The 11,131-nt window shown below is 37.3% G+C and overlaps 1 protein-coding gene and 1 pseudogene across 1 annotated transcript in view; both read right to left on the bottom strand.

Annotated features, from left to right (window-relative positions):
• ZC3H12B (zinc finger CCCH-type containing 12B) overlaps window positions 1–11,131 on the bottom strand; it is a 383,060-nt gene that overhangs the window by 344,758 nt on the left and 27,171 nt on the right. The window lies entirely within an intron of this gene.
• On the bottom strand, window positions 4,704–5,372 carry LOC101645801 (annotated as a pseudogene).

Below are 11,131 nucleotides of genomic sequence, written 5' to 3'. Positions count from 1 at the left end.
TATAACCCCCTCCCAGGGGGATGGACAACAAACAAGGGGGTAAAGGGAGACATCGGACAGTGAAAGACATGAAAAAATAATCATAATTCATAAACTATTAAGGGCTCGTGAGGGAGGGAGGGTGAAGGGGAGGGAAGAGATAAATGAGGAGAAGCAAGTAGAAAGCAATTGTGAGAATGATGAGGACAACATATGTACAAATGTGCTTGACACAATGGAAGGATGTATGGATTGTGATAAGAGTTGTATGAGCCCCCAATAAAATAAGTTATTAATATATATATATATATATATATATATATAATCTCTGCTTTCTCTTAGATTGACGTCTTTTCTGTTTCATATGGTGGTATTACTGAGTCCTTGTTTGTTTATTGCTATTGTTTTGTACATTTATCCATATAGTGAAACCAGGTTGTGGATTTATAAAGACAATAGTTGGGTTGCCTGGGGAAGGTTCACTAATAATTGAAGTGGAGGCTAGGGGAAATGGGGAGTCAAAAATGAAAGGATACAAAAATGAAGAAATGGTACCAAAGTTGACTGTGATGATGGTTGCACAACACTTCTTGAGATGATTAAACTATTGAATTGTATGATATGTTAATTAGAGCTCAATAAAATAAGAAAGATAATGATTTTTTTCAACAACATTTTTGAAGTGTCTTCTCATAAGATCATAGTATATTGACACTTATTTATAATAATAGTCTATTTAATCAATATTAACTCTTTGGTGTTTTTTCTTTTTTTTTTACTTAATTGAAAAAACGAACAAAACTAATGTGATTGGAGATCTCGTGTTACCTACTGCTATCAAAGTGTCAGATAGTTCGTGGGAAAAAGTATGAAGATGAAATTCAGAAAATGCCTTGATTGAATGATACCGTTCCCCCAAAATTCTGAAATTGGTAACTACCACTCCCAACAGCTTGCCACCTGGCTTTCTACTCCCATAAAGATTTATAATCTGGGAAACCCACAGGGGCAGTTCTACTCTGTCCTATAGGGACACTATGAGTTGGAATTGAATGGATCACAGTGAGTTAAAGGCAGGCCAAAGTTTGAAATTCAGTTACATGAAACAACTGATATTTCTAACATGGCATAGCTATTGTTAATATGCAAGATATTACATATTAAGGAAGCATACATGAGAAATTATTGTCTTTTCACTCTTTGGATTAGTACACAGGAGGGGAAGATATATATATATGTACTGTATATGTACATCTTTAAGTCAATGACTTTTTCACATTTTAATGTGAAAGGAATTCACATTAAAAATGTGAAAGGAAAAAATGCTTTGTAGTTTTACAGACAGTACTAGAGCAATGTTGAATTTACAGTAAACATTAAAGCAATGAACATATTTTTACTCTTACTATGTGATCCATCCTGGGATACTTGTAGCTAGAAAAATATCAAGATGTGATTACAATATGATCAAGCTCATTGACTTCATTAAAAGCTGTTCCCTTAATAGTCATTTGTTTTCAAACCTTTGCAAAGGACTCCAATTATAAAAGGTTATTATACATGCAGAGGTAAGATGGCTCTCAAGAAGGCAACATTTAAATGGATTATTGAAATTGAGAGAAGAAGTGATTATATTTTTGACTGAGAAGATATCTGATTTTGTAATATTTTTCATGACAGGGTTTTCAAAACTTATTTTTCAGATATATTCTCTTTTTAACCAATAAAACCACATTTTATTGATAAAATCATGTATTTACACACAACATATATGTACATTTATATATTTATATAAAATCCAGTTTGAACACCCCATATCATATTGTATGTATGTGCACATGCAGACATGCATACACTAAGGAGGTTCCCACTTTACACAGTTTTTATATATGTTTGTTGTTAAGTCAGTGTTTGGAATTGGGATCCCACATTTCTTTGAAAGATACTTTACAGGTTAATATTATGGGGATATCTGCATGAGATGTAGTTTCAACCATCAACAATCTTCAAATATAAAAAGAAAGGCAAGTGAATAAAAATAGAATTAGGAGGAACAGAGTGGGAAAGGTACTTTTTTTTTAAGTGTCTTGAGCATGAAGCATATAGGTCTCTGCTTTAAATTGGCCACTGAACTTGCAGTTCAATGGATCATTTAAAAACCTATTGCAATTCTGTGATCCTTATCCTCAAGTCCTCTGAGAGATTAAAAATAAGCAAGAAGGTCATGCAGAGAGGCCTCTCCCATCCAGCTCAGAACTGCAATCCATTAAGCCAATAATTTCATCCAAGCACTGTGTTGGCAATGAAAAACACAACAAACACTCCTGGTAATTAAATAAAGCAGGATCATACACACAATGCTACCTTTATAGAAATGATTCTCAAACCAATTATATCTTCTAGTGCCTTCTCTCTTCTGGTCCAACTTCATTATTTGAAGACAATACCTCCCCACAAGCAACCAAACAATTAAAGAAGACAAAACTGAAAAGTAATGAGTAACATTTCAAAAGATCAATGGTTAGAATATTCATACACTTGAAATTCCTCCTATTAAACATGGCACTGGGTTTCTTCCAAATAATCAAGCATATTTGTGATACACAGTTAATTGAGAAGATTACAAGTCAAGTTCAGGTTTTCAGATGCTGCATTTTATCACCCAAGTGAGAGAAATATGGTGAAAGGCTTTTTTTTTGCCTTTTATATGTGCATGAAAGATATGAATTCTATCTTTATGAAGAATCAAACTGGAGCATCATTAAGCTATCCCGTGCCATACCTCTTCATCAAACTTGTCACCCATAGTAAATCAAAACCAAAAAATCTCACTGACATAAATATGATTCTAACTCAGTGACTTATAGGACAGAGTAGAACTGCCCCTGTGTTTCAGACTATAACTCTTTATGGGAATAGAAAATCTCGACCTTCTTCCTGGAGTGGCTGGTGGTAAGCAGCCCAGCATGTAACCACTACACCACCAGGGTTCTCTTTGTACCAGCAGAAATTCTTTTTCTGAATTATTATTAATTGGGCTTAATACATAAATCCAATCATCCCATATTTCAATTGTGTCCAGTAGAATTGTACATTTGCTACCATAATAAGTTTCCAAACATTATTTTTCTCTATATGGACTCCTTGATGTCATTACCCCTTCCTCTCACCACCACCTGTGTCTCTGTCCCCACAAAAACCCTTATTCCACTTGCTGACTCTGTAGGTTCATCATTCCTGGTTCTCATCCGCCCCAAAATAAAAAACCAAGTACCACAACTTCAGGAGGGTGACTCCCAATGATACAACACTCCTGAGATAGCCCCTAATATGTACAATCAAAAAACAAACCAAACCAAACAACCCCTGAAGACATAAGATTTTAGTAACAAGATCAGGTTCAGCATGCATCCTAGGGGGATTCTGTTGACAAGTCTTAACTATGCAAGTCAGGTTTCTGCCTTTGACCTTCTATACTCAACTTATCAATGCTCTCCCTTTAGTGACCACTTTCCTCCTATCCCTCAATTGTGGATAGTGGGAGGTCACCAACGGCTTATTTTCTGCATCGTTTCAGCAGTGAGTCTTGGGGCCCATTGTCATCCATAGCCTTCTGCAAACCAGATTTTCAGGCATTATGCTCGGATACTAATCCCTCCCTTCAACTTTGGATTGTATGCTTCACAATCAGTCAGTGGCTTCTTCCATGTTGACTTAGTTGAGATCTCACTTAGATGGCTGCTTGTTAGGAGACAAGCCTTTAGGACAGCAGGCACTATTTTATATGATAGCCGGGCACCATCTAATTTCTTCACCACATTTTGCTATAGTACTCGTCTCCTCTGTGTTCCCTTACTGTAGAAGAATATAAAGAAGTGTCAAGCTGTAAGAACTAATTTTACTTAAGTTGGAGCTGGGATTTGGTGTGAACCCAAAAGCCATTCCTGGATCTATGCTTGTTTGTTTGTTTTAGTCTTTCAGTGTATTAGAGAGCTTTATATCAGAGAGCAATTGAATATTGAGAAGACATCCCAGACCCATCCAGATCAAGTCCATAAGTTCAATGTCTGGTATAGTCTAAACATTTCTCTTCTGACTCATACAGCACGTGCAATGATGCCAAATGCAGGAAGATCACAGGCCGGTGGGTGGAACGTCCTGTGGATCCAATGGCAGTGGACACATCAGGGCTCTGGATGCCATCAGTGTAGCTCCATGTGGCTTGTCAACAAAAAGGTGAAACAGACAGAGAGAGAGTGTTTCCCACCTCCCAGGAGGAAGATTGTCAGTTAGACTCTACCACTTCATTCTGTTAATCAAGTTGACATGAAATTATGCAACTACCACACGTGATAATCAAATAAATAGCTTTTACAAATAGACATTTGTATATAGTGTTTCCCTTACCATTCATAAATGTCTTTCCTTCAATTTTATGACTTTCAAGAGATAAAAACAAACCCAAACAAACAATTAGCTGGGAGTAAGACACATTTACAATCTAAACCATAAAAACCTGACAATTATACAGCTTAGAACAAAGGAAAATGTGGAATTTCTAAATTTAAACAATGCTGCCCATTTTATTTATTTGGGTTTTTATATAAATTGAACCAAAGATGCTGCTACCCAGTAAGAAAGAGCCTTTCACATTCCTGAGGGTTGTTACAGTTTTCTCTTTGCTGCTTTCAGCTTTCATGATGTCACATATCAATCACTTCACATCATTTTATCTGTAAAAACAGCTCATGACCTCCATCATCATAGAAGTCCTTCTCTCTCTCATGTCTTCACCATCCGGATCTGGCCGTTCTTCAGCAGCCTCCTCTGTAGACTGATCTGCATTCACTGACACACATTCATGTTGGATCAGCACTATACTCTTCGAATTATATCTTCTGAGCTTCTGCCTCCACCTTCCGCTGCTTCTCAATCTTTCCCACATACCCTAGCCAGAAGACAATTTTAGTTTTGATCTGGGTTAATTATTTCTGGATAATCTGCAACTCGTCTGATTTCAATTTAGACCCTGACGAAGACCCACCGACAGTAAATCTTGATCCTCCTTTCATTAAAAAAAAATTATTCCTTTTCCTCTACTGTGAATTGCTACAGTCACTCTCAGTGACTTTACACTGCACATCATTGGACTTACAATATGGGGAGGTAGAGGGAAGCACTCTTGGTAATCAAATAACTGACAGTAGAAATTATCTCTGTAGTAATCATGATCAAAGACATAACCACCAACAGACAGGAAAGGCTCATTGAATTCAAATCTACAAAGTGCTGAAAGGTCCTTTTGTTTCCAGGTTTGGATCCGTATGGTCTCTGTTGTTCTGTCATGTTAATGTATATCTCTGATGTCTGTGTTTGCTCCTGTACATGGTCATTTTGTAAAACAAAACAACCCCCCCACCCCGCCGACTTTCTAAGAAGCAATTGCTTGGACCGAGGACACAATGAGACAGGCTGTGTTTCTGCTTTGCAGTAAGACTGTTCTGTTCCTTCTTTCTTTGTTTCCAATTTTTGCATTCCAATCACCAATAATTATCAATGTATCTTGATTGCACATTTGATAAATTAGACTGAAGACATTGGTAGAATTATTCAATTTCTTTGTCACCAGCTTTAGTTGTTTGAGCATAAATTTGAATAATAGTTGTATTGATTGAATTTCCTTGAAGGCAGATAGATAATTCTCTCACTGTGACAGGATCGATATTATCCTAATGATAGGATAAGTAGTATCTATCACAGACAGCACTGTACTTCAAGATAGATCTTGATATGTCATTTTTTACTACAAATTCCTCTGGATTGTGTAATTTCAGGCATAGTAAACCATATGATTCTCTGATTCAAAATGGCCAATATCAATCTATTTCAGCTGACTAACACCTAAAATATCAACCTTTATGTGTTCCATTTCAGTTTTGATGACTTTCAATTTTCCTAGATTCATACTTGTACATTCCAAGCTCCAATTATTAGTAGATTTTTACAGCTGTTCCTTCTTATTTTGAGTTGTATCCCATCAGCAAATGAAGATCCTGAAGGCTTTACTCTCACAGGTTTTATTCCATCCACATTACTATGGTTGATTCTACTTTGAAAAAGCAGCTCCTCCTCAGTGACATTTTCAGTACTTTCTCACCTGAGGAGCCCATTCTGACAATGTTTTGCTACCATAGGGACCCTATAAACAAAGAGCAAAATACTGTCTGACCTTGTGACATCCTCACAGTTATTTCTTTACTTAGGCTTATTGTTACAGTAATTGTAAATGAATCTTCTTTAGGGTTTTCTTCTTTTTTCTTGGACCCTCTGTTTTACCAAGTGTAATGTCTGTTGACAGGCACCATTTCCTCCTAATAATATGTCCAAAATAGGTGAGATGAAGTCCCAACATCCTTGCTTCTAAGGAGCATTCTGACTGGACTTCTTCCAAGACAAATTTGTTTATTATGGCAGTCAATGGTATACTCAATATTCTTAACCAGCACTATAGCTTAAAATTCATCAATTCTTTTTCATCTTGCTTACTCATTGTCCAGTTTGTACACAGGTATGAGATGATTGAAGATACCATCTGTCAGCTGTCTTACCGTTGTGGTTTATATGTGGTAGTGATGCTGGAAGCTACACTACCAGTATTTCAAATAGCAGCAGAGTCGCCCAATGTGTTCAGGTTTCAGCAGAGCTTTCCAAATAAGACAGACTGAGTAGAACAACCTGGTGATCTATTTCTGAGAAGAAGAAAAAGAAGAAGAAGAAGAAGAAGAAGAAGAAGAAGAAGAAGAAGAAGAGCGTAGTGAAAACATTTTTTCCCTCAAAAAAAAAGAAAAGAAGAGTTTTTCCCCATGGAATCATTTAATATTGTAACTTAAGGCTTAAATTTTCTTTTCAGTTATTTCAGCTTAAGAAATTAACGCATTTAACTTATGGTGCTGCCAAAAAAATGCTGAATATACCAGAAGAATGAACAAAGCTGTCTTGAAGACATTCAGTCACAATACTCCTTAGCATCAAGGATAGTGATACTTTGTGTCATTTATTTTGGACATGTTATCAGAAGAGAACAATCCTTGGAGAAGGACATTGTGTCTCATAAAGTAGAGATTCAATTTTTAAAAATGAAGATCCTCAATGAGCAAAACTGACAAAGTGGATATAACAGTGTGTGCAAGCAACATTTTATTCTGCTATATAAAGTATCATTATGAGTTCAAACCAACTTGACTCCACCGAACAACAATACCCTCTAGAATGCAAACTCTATGAAAGAAAAAATTTTGCTATGTTAACCTGGTGATAGTTAGGTTTTGTGTCAACTGGTCTGGGCTAGGATTCTCAGTGGTTTGGCAGTTAAAACCTGCTAATTCCCCATGATGTGGCTTACCTACCGTAATCAACTTTATAATGGAAATTGCCAATCAGTTGTAAGAGGATATCAGTGGGATGCAACAATCTGACTACAGTTAGAACTTTGATGCAATTGAATGGAAGTTTCCTCAGGGGTGTATATCATGCTGTCTGTGATAGGATTATATCTATCCACCTTCAAGAAAATCTAATCAATACAACCAATAGTCAAATTTCAGCACCAAACACAAAAGCTGGTGAGGAAGAAATTGAAGAATTCTATGAACAACTTCAGTATGTAATTGATCAAATATGCAATCAAGTTGCATTGATAGTTATTAGTGATTGGAATGCATAAGTTGGAAACAAAGAAGAACAAGTAGTTGGAAAATATGATCTTGGTGATAGAAATGAACTGAAGAATGCATGAGAGAATTTTCCAAAACCAACAACTTGTTCATAGAAATCAAGTTGACTACATCTGTGGGAAACCACGATGGATAAACTCAATATCCGCAGCTAAAACCAGGCCAGGGACTGACTCTGGAATCGAGCACCAATTGCTCATATGTAAGTTCAGGATAAAGATGAATAAAATTGAAACAAATCCGCAAGAGTCAAAATATGATCTTGATGCATTGAACACTAAAGATCTGAGGAGCTATGGGAGGACAGTAGGACCACCATTCTTTTTTTTTAAATCGTTTTATTAGGGGCTCATACAACTCTTATCACAATCTATACATACATCAATTGTGTAAAGCATATTTGTATATTCATTGCCCTCATCATTCTCAAAACAATTGCTCTCCACTTAAGCCCCTGGCATCAGGTTCTCATTTTCCCCTGCCTCCCGGCTTCCCCTCCCTCATGAACCCTTGATAACTTATAAATTATTATTTTGTCATATCTTACCCTGTCCGACGTATCTCTTCACCCACTTTTCTGTTGTCCATCCCCCAGGGAGGAGGTCACATGTAGAACCTTGTAATCGGTTCCCCCTTTCCAACCCACTCTCCCTCTACACTCCCAGTATCTCCACTCTTACCACTGGTCCTGAAGGGATCATCCACCCTGGATTCCCTGTTTCCAGTTCCTATCTGTACCAGTGTACATCCTTTGGTCTACTTGCAAGGTAGAATTCGGATCATGCTTGGGGGAAGGGGGCTAGAATTTAGGAACTTGAGATAAGTTGTATTTTTCATCGTTGCTACATCGCACCCTGACTGGCTCATCTCTTCCCCGAGACCCCTCTGCAAGGGGATATCCAGTGGCCTACAAATGGGCTTTGGGTCTAGCGTCTGGGGTCTTAAAAGCTTGAAGGTAAACAAGCAGCTATCTAGCTCAGAAGCAACAAAGCCCACATGGAAGAACACACCAGCCTGTGTGATCACGAGGTGCTGAAGGGATCAGTTATCAGGCATCAAAGAACAAAATGTCTTATCATTTTGTACTCAGTGCATAAGCAAATGTGGCGAAGAAAGCTGATGGTGCCCGGCTATCAAAAGGTATAGGGGTCTTAAAGGCTTGAAGGTAAACAAGTGGCCATCTAGCTCAGAAGCAAAAAAGCCCACATGGAAGAAGCTCACCAGCCTGTGCGATCACAAGGTGGCAAAGGGATCAGGTATAAGGCATCAGCAGAATGACCACCATTCACGAGGAAAGCAATAGGTCATTAAAATAGACAGGATAGAAAGAGAAGATCAAAGAGACAGTCAGAAGAGACTCTGAAACTTGCTCTTAATCATAGAGAAGCTAAAGCAAAGGCAGGAAAGGATGAAGTCAAAGAGTTGAATAGAAAATTTCAAAAGGCAGCTCGAGAAGAAAAAATCACATATTATAATGAAATTTTCAAAGACCTGTAGTTAGAGAACCACAAGGGAAGAACATGCACAGCATATCTGAAACGGAAGGAATTCAAGTGCCAAGTTGAAATTTTGAAAGATACACTTGGAAAAATATTGAATGATGCAGGAACCACAAAGAGAAAATGGAAAGAACACACAGAGTCCCTCTACCAAAAAGAACTAGTTTACAGTCCACCATTTCAGGAAGTAGCACATGAGTAAGAACCAATGGTGCTGAAGCGGCACCATTGCATTAGCCAAAAACAAGGCTCCAGGAATTGATGGAATCCCAATTGAAATGTTTTTAGCCAGCTGAAGAAGCACTGGAAGCATTCCTCTATGCAAGGAATTTTGAAGACAGCTACTTGGCCAATTGGCTGGAAGTGATACATATTTGTGCCCATTCCAAAGAAAGGTGACCCAAAAGAATGCTCAAACTATAGAACAATATCAGTGATATTGCATGTAAGTAATATTTTGCTTAAGATTATCCAACAACAGCTGCAGCAGTACATTGACAGGGAACTGCCAGAAGTTCAGGTAGAAATCAGAAGAAGACATGGAACAAGGGTTTTCATTGTTAATGTCAGATGGATCTTGGCTCAAAGCAGAGAAAACAAGAATTATGTTTACTTGTGTTTCTTTGACTATGCAAAGGCATTCGACTGTGTAAACCATAATAAACTGTGGATAACTTTGACAAAAATGGGAAGATGGCAAGAGTTCATCTTACATACTTTGGACATTTTGTCAGGCAAGACAAGTTCCATAATACTTCATTGTGCTCATGAGAAAATTGAAAATGGATCAAAAGGCAGTTGTTTGAACAGAACAAGGACATATTGTATGGTTTAAAATCAGGAAAGGTGTGTGTCATGGTTGCATCCTCTCACCATACTTGTTCAATCTGTATGTTGAGCAAATCATGAGAGAAGCTAGACTATATGAAGAAGAATATGGTATCAGGATTGAAGGAAGGCTTGTTAACAATCTGTACATGACACAATTGTGCACATGACACAATTGTGCTTGCTGCAAGTGAGGAAAATATGAAGCATTTGCTAAGATTGCAGCCTTCAGTATAGATTATGACTCAATGTAAAGAAAACAAAAATCCTCACAACTAGAAAAATAGGTAACCTCATGATAAATGAAGAATAGGTTGAATTTGTCATGGATTTGGTCTTTCATGGATATCCATAATCAATGCTTGTGGAAGCAGCATTCAAGAGATCAAAGGACACATTGTAGTAAGTAAATCTGAAGATCTCTTAAGAGTACTGAAAAAGCAAGGATACTATTTTGAGGACTAAGTTGCGCCTGACATAAATCATGGCATTTTCCATTGCATCTTATACCTGTGAAAGTTGGACACTGAATAGAGAAGACCAAAGAAGAATTGATGCATTTGAATTGTAGTGTTAGAGAAGAATATTGAAAGTACCATGGACTGCCAAAAGGACAAACTGATCTGTTATGGAAGAAGTACAGCCAGAGTGTTCCTTAGCAGCAAGGGTGGCAGGAGTTCATCTTACATACTTTGGACATTTTGTCAGGTGAGACAAGTTCTTAGAGAAGAATAGCATGCTTGGGCAGTGAAAAAGAACGAGGCCCTCAAAGAGATGGATTGACACCATGACTGCAATGATGGCCTCAGGCATAGGAACAATTGCAAGAATGGTGCAGCAGCATGCATTGTTTCGTTATGTTGTTCATTGGTTTGTTATGGGTCAGAACTGATTAGATAGCACCTAGCAACAATGTGTCATTGTTAATTAGATAAATTAAGACTATGTAAACTTTGGAGCTCTTGGGTTTGGTTATATGCTAATGGAATGATAATGACACAGACTTACTAAAAGCAACAGAGATAAACTGAAGAACCTAAGGCTTAAGGTTGGGGTTAAAAGAGATAATAAGATATAAAATTATATATATAT

This window comes from Echinops telfairi, unplaced genomic scaffold (assembly GCF_000313985.2).
Source record: "Echinops telfairi isolate 266 unplaced genomic scaffold, ASM31398v2 ScPeMD7_7423;HRSCAF=8461, whole genome shotgun sequence".
Classification (NCBI taxonomy): Eukaryota; Metazoa; Chordata; class Mammalia; order Afrosoricida; family Tenrecidae; genus Echinops; species Echinops telfairi.
The sequence above is the reverse complement of the archived record's forward strand: the minus strand, read 5'-3'. Positions and strand labels throughout refer to the sequence as shown.